Source organism: Amia ocellicauda, chromosome 5 (genome assembly GCF_036373705.1).
Source record: "Amia ocellicauda isolate fAmiCal2 chromosome 5, fAmiCal2.hap1, whole genome shotgun sequence".
NCBI lineage: Eukaryota > Metazoa > Chordata > Actinopteri > Amiiformes > Amiidae > Amia > Amia ocellicauda.
The window spans coordinates 39,112,164-39,125,688 of record NC_089854.1 but is presented as its reverse complement, the minus strand read 5'-3'; the positions used below and the strand labels follow the sequence as shown (position 1 = coordinate 39,125,688).

At 37.0% G+C, this 13,525-nt stretch overlaps 1 protein-coding gene across 1 annotated transcript in view; it reads right to left on the bottom strand.

Moving 5' to 3' along the window:
* exoc4 (exocyst complex component 4) overlaps window positions 1–13,525 on the bottom strand; it is a 172,092-nt gene that overhangs the window by 79,726 nt on the left and 78,841 nt on the right. The gene's annotated exons all lie outside the window — the stretch shown is intronic.

Here is a 13,525-nt window from a genome sequence, read left to right as displayed (position 1 = left end):
GTTTAAAATGTTGATTGGTATGAAGCCAACAAGTCAACAGAAGGCACAAGTAAATAATGAGACACTAAATGTAATGGCTTTTTTTTAAAGGCAGATTGAAACCAGACGACTGATAACGAGAAAGAACTTTGATGATTAATGAGAAAATCTCAGAGTTGATTGCCGTGATTTGGTTACTTTAAACATCAATTTCAGTGTATATAATTCAGAAGCCCACAGCCTGGTTTTCTATTGTTTGCATTGTGAACTGCTTCAGTGAGCTCGAGACGGAGTGTAGACCAATTAGAGCAGGTTGAATTTCTTGCCATTTACAATGAGAGTGTAATATCTTTCCCTTGAAAACTTGTACATGCATCACAGTTGAAGGCTTTTATAGTGGAGGAAATGCAGGCAATGCAGTTTAAGCTCATAGCAAAATTGTGAGAATATGTTCTTGGCCAGATTTGGGCAGCTATGGTTTCTTAGGCCTCAGGACTTATACTCCTCTTGTCCAAGGTACCACCCTGTCTTGTTGGGCTGTATTGAAAATGTAAGCACTGAAATTCCTTGTGTTTGTGAGTTCTTGAGTTCAAATTATGCAATGCTGAAATTGGAGAAAGCACTCCAGGGAGATGAGAGTGAAGTATCCCTACATTCTGGACAAGGGTGACAGGATTGAACTCAAACTGAAACCTTTACACTAAAGAAGGCGGAGTTCCTCTCATTCGCAAGCAAACATTAACTGTATGGAAGACAGAGCATTTCAGTTATGGAAAGGAGGCGCATCTTTTCACAAAGCACTGTTTCGGAGATGATTGTTTTAGATGCTGCCAGTGTAGGATCTTTTGTTCAATGGCCTGACAAAGATTTTGAAGCTGGAAGATACACACCATCTAAGGGATGAGCGAAGCTGGACCGAGCAGCTGCCCCCAGCTTGAAAGCCAATGATCTGAAGTCCCAGCAGGACCAGACAGACTAGCCACAAGGGAAGGCATTCTGGTAAATTGGACCTTTATTGATTAAACCCGATCCTTGAGTGCAGTGCTTGTAGTTGGTGCCATGACTAACTGTAACAGAATCCTTCTAGTCTAATTATAAGACCTGGGTTAAAAAGATAAATACATACATAAATAAATTAGTATTTGACCTCTCACAATTGTCCACTACAACCGATGACTGTCCCTCAGGCACAAAGTGCAACAGCATGGTATTCAGTTTATGAGATGCTGTTTGCTGACACAAAGAGGCCACTCCCTTGTCTCAGCATGATTATGTTTACGTTGCAGGTGCAAAACTAAACACTGACTCAAACTGCACTTATTCTGGACTGTGCTTTTCTCTTCAGCATCGCTCTAATTATGATAGCATATTTCCAACATATGTACTAGCTGGTAATTTACTGCAGCTGCTTAGTAACCAGAGAGTGAAATGATTTAATTATATCACTTGGGCTTTAGGAAGAGCAACGCAATTACAAATAATAACCAGAGAGATTTTAATAAATGTCATTTAGCCTGGAAAAAAAGAGGGGAGGGGGAGTTCAAGGTGACAAGTAAATGGAACCTCAACCAAAAAGGAAAAAAAGATTGATATATATACACACACATTGCGAAGGATGCATTCTGCCATGGACTTAAGATCCAAAGATTCTAGCAAAAGGAGTTATCCTATATTATATGTCACAAGCAACACAGCGCAAGGAAAGCCAATGAAAATATTATTTTCTGTTATTAAAATGACATAATAAATACTAGCATGCATCAAACAGCAGTAGGGGTCTAATTCACAAAGCATAGCCCTTCACAATAATTATTAATCGTGGTGCACTGCACATTCAGTGATGTCATTGGTAGTTCTTTAAAAGTCATTTGGGGTTTAAAGAAATCAATGTGATTTCCATTTATGAAGAGGAACGCTGGATGTATGGCCTTGCAGACAGACACAGGAGTGCCGTTGTATTAACTGATAAACTGAGATATAATGTCAGCTCCCTCTCCCTACCTGGCCATTGTGAATAAGTGTGTCTTGGGCATCCCGAATCGATGTTTGCCCATCCAGATCTAGCCAGCAAGAGTAAATGCTTTATGACACAAACATGAAGACATCCACAACTCCACTCACATAAGAATCAGTCCATTCACTGACCTTTAAAAACAATAACTTTTTTTTTTTTGCAAGAGAAGTTAAGCAATTAAGAAGTCATGCAAAAAAACAACAAAACAAAAAAAACAATAGAACAAGAACAAAAATATGTAGATACATTTCTAATTGAGTCAACGTTATCATGGTCTGTTTTAAAATGACTGGAATATATTGTGAAATATAAAAAAGTTGCACATTTCTCTTCAAAACCCTCTTCAAACAGCATTCCCTATACAAATAATCTAAATGTCTAAATTAAACCGTAACGTTAACCAATTCTGCCAAGCTTGTCAAGAAGGAGCACCTATACAAAAAACTGATCGATCTGGGAATGTTCCAGTAATAAAGGAAGTCTAGTAAAGCAAAGATACCTCTGTTACCTGGCACCATCTACACAGAGCTATTCATTTTCTTGCCAGTCTGTGAAATACCCTTTGCTGTGAAAGCCTTCTGTACAAATAATCCTATTTAATTGTGAGCCGCTTAATGAATTTTTGATAGGTCTTCAGTCTTAGGCAACACCATTCTCTCAGCTCAGTCTTGCTTCAATTATTTTTTTTATTTCTTTTGGAAGATGGAGTGTAGAAAGATGGGAGTGTTAAAGGCATTTACCTCACACCAGACAGAGGGATATAACAGCAATCAATAACCAACAAATGCACATGTTGCTTTCAGAATACTGAAGTAGATTCTCTTTGTGCATCATTAAGTCCTCTGATAAACAGTAGCATTACCGTAAAGAGTGCGAGGCACTGAGCTATGAGCGAAGAAACTAACTGTCATCAGTTTAATGATAATATCCACTTGACAGACAGTCGCTATAAATGTTCATGACAGGATCAAGTGGAGTCCCCAGGCAGCAAGAAGACTTCATATGCAGACAGACGGACACAGATTTAAAACTTAAAAACATTGTGAAGTCTGTTATACACATCTCTCTTCCAAGCTGGTTTTAAAGTGCTAAACGGTAAGGTGATTTCAGATTAACCTTGCTGAGGAGCCATTCATCAGGGACGGGAATTATAAAGCAGCCTGATGTGACCTCTGTAGTCTGGGGACTGTGCGCTGGGCGGACGTCCTGGAAACAATCAACTTACACCCAAATCAATTCCAATAGGCAGAGCTGAAAACCAAGTAGGAGCTGTATGGAAATGTTGTTGAAAACTTGGAAAGGTCAAAGATGTCAATATTGCAGAACGTATGGTTCCACAATGCCTGTCTTATTGATTGTTCATTAGGACTAAGTGTGCCCAGGTTCTTTTTGATTTTAATTTAAATGGTAAGAATGAATTTCATACATTCATACAGTAACAGGGTGCGTTTCCCCATTGCCACCAGGACAGACTTCAGGTGTGCCGTTCCAGGAGGCTTAATTGACTGATTGGCCAGTGTGAGAAAGCAGCACAATGCTGTCTCAGGTATGGTTGGCCAATCAGTACCACACCCTTTAAAATGAGCCTCTGCTCCCAAGGGAGAGAGAGACTGAGAAACTGAAGACGACTGGAGGAGCAATTTGAGTTGATTTGTTTCAGGCCCATGCACTGGTGTTTTGTTTGGTGTTTAAAGAAAATTATTTGTAATTTTACTTAATTCTGTTTCTACCTCCTCTGTGCTCAATCACCATACTTATATACATACAGTTGTTGTTGTTTATAACTTTGAATGTAAAACAAAATACAGTATAATCTCACAATCTCTTAAAATACATTACGTGTGATTAAAACACTTAATTGCAAAACTGAGCTATCAAACTAACAGATTGCACAGAGGTGATAATAGCATAGCAAAGAAGAAAAAAGGAAAAAAAAACAAAATTGAGTTATAAAAATAGTTCTCTAGCTAATTAATGTAAAAGGCTTAAAAGCCCAAGGTAATTATTTACAGCACTGTATGGAATCCTAGGGGTTGTGTGACAAAGACACTGACTTGATGAGGAAAGGTTTTATAGCTCACGGGAGCTTCGTGTTACAGTTAAACAAGGAACGGTTTTTCCTGGACTCTAATGCCAAATAGATAAAAACAAACACAAATATCCACATACTGGAACACCACTATTCTAAAATCACACCGCCGGCACTAATGTCTGGTCACAAAATGTGTAAATTAAATAAATAAAAGGCAACCCATATTTTGCTGTAGAATTAAAATAATGATGCGTCTTACGCAGACAAGGAAATGTGCTTTAAAGACTGGATATTGTTCTTGAGAAACATCACTGTTCTACTTGATGTCAACAGGAGTGGACTTCCAGTTTAATCCTTCTGGTTCTCAATCTATTTGTACTGGTACATATTCCCTGTGGGAAATCCACTTTAAAGTCTTTTGAAGGTGTACTACCCAGCTGCACGAAAACTCCATAGAAAATGAATTACAGCTCTGCAGCCATGTTCTTCAGTTCACTACTGGTACATATTTACCTGTATACAATGGATACATACCACCATATGGTTGTGCAGGAATGGGATTATGCGCTCTCTCAGGTGTATAAGGTACTGAAGTAACTATTGCCTTTAATATTTGGAAACCATTTCAGAGACCATTTCATTTTCTTCTGTGTGGTTTCTAAAAGGATAAAATAGACCCCTTATACTCTCAACAGGGCAACAGATAATTGACTTAAGTGGCTAGTTAATGGATTTAGTTAAGATATCCTTGCTTGACTTCCTGCACAAATAATAACTAACACCAATATATATATATATATATATATATATATATATATATATATACACTCACCTAAAGGATTATTAGGAACACCTGTTCAATTTCTCATTAATGCAATTATCTAATCAACCAATCACATGGCAGTTGCTTCAATGCATTTAGGGGTGTGGTCCTGGTCAAGACAATCTCCTGAACTCCAAACTGAATGTCTGAATGGGAAAGAAAGGTGATTTAAGCAATTTTGAGCGTGGCATGGTTGTTGGTGCCAGACGGGCCGGTCTGAGTATTTCACAATCTGCTCAGTTACTGGGATTTTCACGCACAACCATTTCTAGGGTTTACAAAGAATGGTGTGAAAAGGGAAAAACATCCAGTATGCGGCAGTCCTGTGGGCGAAAATGCCTCGTTGATGCTAGAGGTCAGAGGAGAATGGGCCGACTGATTCAAGCTGATAGAAGAGCAACTTTGACTGAAATAACCACTCGTTACAACCGAGGTATGCAGCAAAGCATTTGTGAAGCCACAACACCTACAACCTTGAGGCGGATGGGCTACAACAGCAGAAGACCCCACCGGGTACCACTCATCTCCACTACAAATAGGAAAAAGAGGCTACAATTTGCACAAGCTCACCAAAATTGGACAGTTGAAGACTGGAAAAATGTTGCCTGGTCTGATGAGTCTCGATTTCTGTTGAGACATTCAGATGGTAGAGTCAGAATTTGGCGTGAACATGGATCCATCATGCCTTGTTACCACTGTGCAGGCTGGTGGTGGTGGTGTAATGGTGTGGGGGATGTTTTCTTGGCACACTTTAGGCCCCTTAGTGCCAATTGGGCATCGTTTAAATGCCACGGCCTACCTGAGCATTGTTTCTGACCATGTCCATCCCTTTATGACCACCATGTACCCATCCTCTGATGACTACTTCCAGCAGGATAATGCACCATGTCACAAAGGTCGAATCATTTCAAATTGGTTTCTTGAACATGACAATGAGTTCACTGTACTAAACTGGCCCCCACAGTCACCAGATCTCAACCCAATAGAGCATCTTTGGGATGTGGTGGAACGGGAGCTTCGTGCCCTGGATGTGCATCCCACAAATCTCCATCAACTGCAAGATGCTATCCTATCAATATGGGCCAACATTTCTAAAGAATGCTTTCAGCACCTTGTTGAATCAATGCCACATAGAATTAAGGCAGTTCTGAAGGCAAAAGGGGGTCAAACACAGTATTAGTATGGTGTTCCTAATAATCCTTTAGGTGAGTGTATATATATACATACATACATACAAACATATACACTACTATATATGCACATCCTGATGAAACTTTAAAAGGTTGCTTGAGAACTCAATGTTACTCTGTGTCCAATTTCATTGCCTTATTTATTTTAAACATATTAAGATACCTCTTGTAAATCACAACGCATCCATCGTAGTCTCATTTTACTATAAGCATTCAAATTCATTCCTCCAGGTAGTAAATTGAAATGTTTAGTGGTCCATTCCTGGCTGATTGAATCTGAAAAGCAAACTGCAATAAAATCGGCTGAGGCATCGATATAATACACTAATCCAAGAAGCTGTGCCACAGACAATGTTGGGAGAATGATTGAGCATTTGTTAAAGCTGTACTGTATGAAAGCAACCTATTATTTTTCCTAGTACTGCTGCTGAAATGCCTCAATCACCGGCAGAACAACGTGAAGAGAAATAATACAGTTCATATTCTGTCTTCTTGGTGCAATTTAGTCCCGCTTCACCTTGGACCCCTGTCATATTTATACATACTCTACATCTTACAGGGCTGTATTTTCAATTTTTCAAGAACTCTGAAAGAATTTACTCAAAAAGAAGCAGCAGCAGAAGGAAAAGATTGTGTCTGTTGGTGGAAATAAAAAAGACTCCCCAAAAATCTTATTTTTTTATTTTTCTTCTTCCTCCCCAAACCCCACCGAAGTTATTTTCAACTCAAAGTGTCTGCACTTTTTCATCCAAGTTACTTAAAAACCACAGTCCAACTTGGGGCTTTGTGTGGATACAAAAATCTGATCTGATTTAATAAGTGACATACATAAATCTGCTTAGGAAAATGCAACATTCACATAAAATATCAGAAACCGCTTTTAATTGCATCCTTACCAATTGTTGTAAAAAAAGGATTTTGGTATTTTAGCGAATATGATACTGAGCCACAATGTCACTTACCCAACAATGCTATACATAGTATGAAGAGTTAACTATTAAATATTTTGAAAACATTATGGAGATGGGAGTTTTTACTTATAGAAAAGGTTAACATGAAGCTAAAAATTGTGAAATAATCAACGGATTTAAACTGTCAATGTTATAACTTATGACTTGCAGACGATACATTTTCATGCAATGAAGATCGGCGTGAAGTTTTTAAAATGCTGTAAATTTTCTTTTAGTCAATAAGCTTGATATATTTGCCAGATGTTTCTACTGGAAAGTGAATTCTACTATTTTGTGCAAGAAAACCCACCCTCATCCACTGCCATCATAAACCCTGACAGACTGATAGACCAGCAAACACATAGACGTCCTCATGCCATTTCGAGTGGAAACCTTCCAATCCAACAGGATACATGCTAACTTGACCTGTTTACATCTAATTTGAGGTAGATATTTGATCAGTCAGTGCAGAAAACAACTTCTAAATCTGATTTGCACGTTCAATCTGTCAACATTTGCATACACTGTCTCCAGTAATCCATCCTCTTTAAATTTTATAAGCAGCGGGGTTAAATTTTATATTCTAATTACAGAAAATGTAGAGCTTGTGAATCTATTTTTTCTCGTTGATTTATTGCAATTTTGAGAACATCTTTGAGCATGTAAACATGATCTAATCAAGACTATGCTCTTTAATCAGGATATTTTTAAATGGTGTCTTTTTATATCGCTGTCATTTTTGCCAATCACTGTTTGTCCCATACACTTCTCAAATTGGAAAAGACTAGAGATTGATTATATTAAAAAAACAGAATTAAAAAATCCTTGACTCTCTGCATCTCTCCATCTTTTTCAGCAGTTAAATAATCCTGCATTTAAGAATGTCTGTATACACTACCATAGCGAAAGCCAAATAAACACCCCTCCAACTTAAACACAGCAGCGATTCGGTTCTGTTTTCAACTTTGTTTTAAGCCTTTAAGGCCTTTACCCTGACTGTCTTCACTAGCAGAAACAAGGGCTTTTGCTTAAACAGCAGATGCCTTGAGGTGCTTCAAGCAGAAACAAACAATCACTAAAAAAATCACTCTGCATTTCTCAGAAATTCAATTAAAAAGCAGAAGGGAAAAAATAATAAAATAAAAGTACTTTCCAACACTTTCCACTCGCCCACGAGCTTCATCTGGGTAATAGAGGAAAAAAAAAAAGTTATAAACATCATTAAAAAAGACAAACCAGTAATTTACATACTGATATGAAATGATAACAGAAGATAACAGTGATTCTAGTTGACTAAATTAAAGTGAAAAGTAGAATATATAAACAAATATATGTTTATAAGAAATAGCTAGTGGTCAGACAACACTGGCTTGAAACTTATAGACCTTACTAGTGGGTCAGTGAGTAAATCATGATTAATTGCTCAACGTTTTTTGGTCCTGATTTTCCCACTTCCCTCAATGCCCATGTGACTCAAAGCAGAAATGTGTGCCAAAACCTAGCCTACCCGTACGTGATCAGAAAGGTAGACAAAAGAGATGTGCATCAAGAAAATGATAAGACACACCAACCGTGAATTCTGAATTTCTGGATGTTATACAAGATGCTCAAAATGAAGGGACCTTCTGCAGAATGTTATTAAAGTGATATTATTGTTAAACCATGTGAAACAGTGTTGTCTAAGCTACAGATAGTGCCTTCAGTTTTCAGCTGTCATTTGTGCTTACCTTATCTGCCTTTCTGAGACAATTTCAACCAATGTAGTTTCTTGATTATACTGTTATTCAATTCAGAGTTTAAACTAGCCTGGGAAATGTGCTACTTTGATAAATTCAAGTAAAGGATGAGAAAAACAAAAGTCCCGGGGGCCGTTGGAGGATAATAACCTTGTTAATACTTGGTGACATATTAAAAACCCTAGACCTCAGTTCACTATAATGTTGCACTGTGCGTGACCATCAATAAAAGGGATCATTTAGGGTGGAGAGCAAAAGCAAATTGAACTCAACTACAATGATCTTTTAGCAAACACACCACATGTTTCATCAGGCATGTTAAAGCTCTGAATTGGATGATTATATATTTCACTTGGGTGTAAATATATGTAAATATACGTGGCTTAACCATGTGAAATGTGACTTGATTCTGTTTCGTAATCACCTCTGATTCGTTCACAAGCACATCAGTAAAATATGATTTGTGCTGAATTTTAATTCTCATCGGAATTTGAACTGGCTTTCTCCAAAATCCATTCACAATGAAGAAGTCCTATAGATCAACCACCAGTTACTTAAAACATATGAATTTAAACTTGGCGGTCAATGACACATTTTTAGCAGCATTTGATCAAAGACCTAAAGGCCCGGCAGCAGATCGATCCTGGGGTTACAATGCCTATGTCGTCTTCAAAGATGCGCAAATCACTGTACCGACTACTATTTAAAAAAGTCCAGTTTTTGTTCAAACAAATGTGAGCGGAACTATTTTAAGATATATTATTACATTCCAGTGTACATCCTACAGAGGTTGAAATGAAGTACTTTCTTTCATAAAATATTGAATATCATATTTTTTTTCTATGGTTTCTTTTCCAGTATGCAATAAAGGAGCAAGTGAAAGTGATACGTTGTACTTAGCAAATCACATTTTCTACGAAATGTAATAAATAGCAGAGATAAAACTGTTTTAATGTGCTTAAATCCATTAGAATCTAATATTCACACTTCAAAAATTGTGTTACCAGCTACATAATATAATTCCTCAGCCTCTGTTACCAGGAGGCAGCAGTAACATCAAACATAATGGATTTTCACTTTTTTTTTCCTATGCAGAAAGAAATTCTGTTACAAACGGTGTTTTGTGCTTTTACTCCAATAATGAATATGACTTATAACTCATAGACTTTCAGTGGAAGAGTCTTATCCAGATCAGCCTGAATCAAGCTCTTAAAAAAAAGCCCACTTGAAAAGTAATTCACAAAACTCGGTACGTAGTGCAGCTGTAATATCTCGAGATCAGTAAGAGGTAGGCTAGTCTTTGCTTATACAAGTGGAAATGAATTCCTGAAATTCTCCACAGGCAGTAAAATAAATTGTTACTAAAAAAATAAAAATAATGAATAAACCACCTATAAGGACTGTCAGTGTAATTCTTAAAAAAATCTAGGTATTCCATTTATGATGTCATATGGTTTTCTCAGTAGGATAAAACTGATAGTTTTGATAATTTGAACATTTTACTTTTTTTTGGTACCATTGGGTGTTTGTTTCTCCTCTTTTTAAGGAACGTGGTGATATGGTTCCATCAATATGGTGCTATACCTCATGCTTTGGATAACTTTTCTTATACCACATGCTACATCTATGGCGGGAAGGGGTCATTTCAGATCATACACTTATACATATGGACTTGTATGTGTTAATATCTCAAAGAGCTTATGGTTTCTTAGTCCAGCACAGTAAACACCTGCAGAAGTGCATCTCGCAGGGCTGCTGCTCTCATAAGCGGTTACAAGAGGGCTCTCAACAGGATTTTTTTTTAATGGAGTAATCTCAAATCATTGGAGATGAAATCCAACAGAATCGCATTGAGCCCCAAGCTACAGAAGCAGATGATCCATCATCTCGCAGCAACACTGTTCATAATGGGATTCCTGACAGGGCAAGCGAATGCAATACAGGCTTACAAACAAAAACTGCACCAGGTGAATTTCACCCATCCTCTCAAACTGAGATAATATGGCAGCACACAATGTTTAGCAGTTTGTCTTGATTGTGTTTGTGTTACGACCACTGCACAGATACTGCAGAACAATCAATAGTGCTTTTCATTGGATTTCACTTACACAAATGGTTTACAAAATCTTAAATGTGAAGATATATTCCAAGGGCTTTGTGACATTTTGCTATGTCTATAAGCCAAAAGTGTGTATGATGTGTGTGTGTGTGTCAATTTCTTGTTCATAAAAATTAAAAGCTTATTTCTATAATAATTTGCTATTTAATCGATCTTATCTTTAATGGTGATTGTTTGTTTTTCCTTAGTTAAGGAAAAACTAAAATAGTACCAATTAATGTGTGTGCTGCATAATAAGGCCTTTTATTAATGGACTGTGATGGAAAATGAAAAGACAATACTGCCTACAGATTGAGGTACAGCTTTGATTTATCACTTTCCATGGAAGATCTAAGGAAATTTAAATGAATAGGACCATGGCAATCTGGTAGTAAGCATTAAAACAATGGATTTTCTTGATCCAGCTGTCAGTCAAATAGGTGAAATTGTGCTTTGTGTACAGCTTTGTGAAACTGACATCTTTGCACAATTGGCAGTATTTCCACTCCATGGATAATGTCACTAGACTCCCATTCTATACAGTACTGTTTCATAAGGCTCAGGGTTGGAAAATGTATGATATTTGCACATGCATCACATGGTTAAAAAAAGAACAAAAAAACGATAAAGTAAAACAAAAATATTTTATAGCAGTAATTCAAACAGTAATAACAAACAGCTACCAATGTGTTTTCTTTTCATACATCAGCACACAGTGATTTAAAAAAAAAAAGCTCAGGAAAGGTGAAAGAAAAAATATATATGACTCAACTATTCATATACATAAGAAAATCTCGTCCTGTTCGTAATAGTTTCTATATGACAAGTTGATGGAATATGGTTACAGTGGATGGCATTGGAGGACATTCATACATTTATCATGCTGCAGTTTTTATAGATTTTTCTACAGTGGATGGATCCTTACATTTGAGTAAGATGGCCTTTAGAGAGAAAAAGAAATACTGTTTGTTTAAGGCATACAGTGAAAACTAATTATGCCTGAAAAGAAATATGCATTTAAGCAAAAAACAATATTGTAAATTAACAATAAATAATTAAGCAAACACCCCCCTTCCAAAAGGAAAAAATGTAATTTCTTGAGACAGCATTTTAGCCAGTTACTACAGAGTTAGTAGCTTGTTATACCTAGGGGTTTTGATTTTCAGGTGTTATCCAATTTCTACCACCCATAAAATTATTTTCAGAATTAGGGTTCAAACCACCAAACTCAACACATTTTAGACAGTTGTCAGTGAATACACAAACAATAATTAATCTTTATATTTGTTTTCCTGTACTTCGTTATGTGTGCATTACAGAAAGATTTAACTCTGGCCTCTCATAATTATCAGGGATTTACACACATTACATTTCCTATATTAACTTTTTTTTTTAAACCAGTGACATTTAACCATGATTATGGACCCTCTCCTCCTGTTCCAGGTATTGGAGACACAGTTGTGATGCAAACAAGTGCGTCTGAGTCACAAGAGTACATAAACCTGCAAATAAGATTCGGCTGGGAGAAAGTATAGCACTGGCAGCGAGAGCTCCAAGATTGACATCACTTTGCCTTTCAGGAAAAACAAGCGGACAGCTGGTAAGTCTAACGTGTGGAGAGATGAGATTCTGAATATGTTGAGCCTTGATGATCACACTGCTACTGGTTCCCATATGGCCAGATTCTTCTTTTTTTCCGCTTTTAATTAGGAGACTTAATAGTCCAAAGAAGATTTCAATTTTTTTGGCTGTATTTTCCCCAATATATCAGCCCTTCTGTCTGCCTGCCACAAAATTGGAAGTCAGCAAGACTGAATTCTGCATTTATCTTTTCCCATCAAATCACACAACAGGTGAAATCTTGAAGCATCACCTTCAGGGGTAACTTGTATCAGAATCGGGGTTAAGCAATTATGTTCTAAATGATTATTTAATGCTCTATGATATGCTATAAAAGGCTACATTTAAACCAGCAGTGTGTTAACCAGAATGGCCAGGCTTTTCAGCTGCATTTAAAAAAATTAAAAATTAAAAGGGAGAAAAGGGAGAGAGATTTCTCATTTATCAGCATTTTTTGGCAGTTTTAATTTGTCTAGCTCTCTTCCCTGTGTGTGTAGGGTTCTGTAATCTATATTCCTTAAGATAATAAAGAAATCTAATGGAACACTATTACCCAGCCAGCTGGTCCCAGTGGAACAGCAATCATCCAGGCAGAGTCATTGCTAATGGAAAATGTTTCTATCAATTCACTCAAATATAGAGGGAAAAATAAAATCATAGAAGGCTTGGAAGCCCCTCTGTCAAACCCCAGCTACACATTTTCTTCAATTTGTAGCAAATCCTCGACTTGAACAAATAATAGGGATAAAACCAGGATAAAAGGCGACGGAAGAAGGCAAAAAAGGATCACTGAACTAAGATCGTACTCTAATGAGGGATGATTATAAAAACATTTACTCAAACTTTTATTCTATTGAGTCCATGCAGCATATCCAAATGCTTTAATAAAATATGGAAAGGAAAAATCTTCTCATAATTATGAGCATGAAAGAGGCGGTGGATCTGTCATGTCCTCAATGTGCATTTTAATAGCTGGAAAACCATTATAAATGTGCTGTCCAGTATGTTGTTTCCTGTCAGCTAATATGGTGTTGTTACTGAATGATCAAAGTGTTTAGAGCATGCAGCGAATAAAGGAGACTG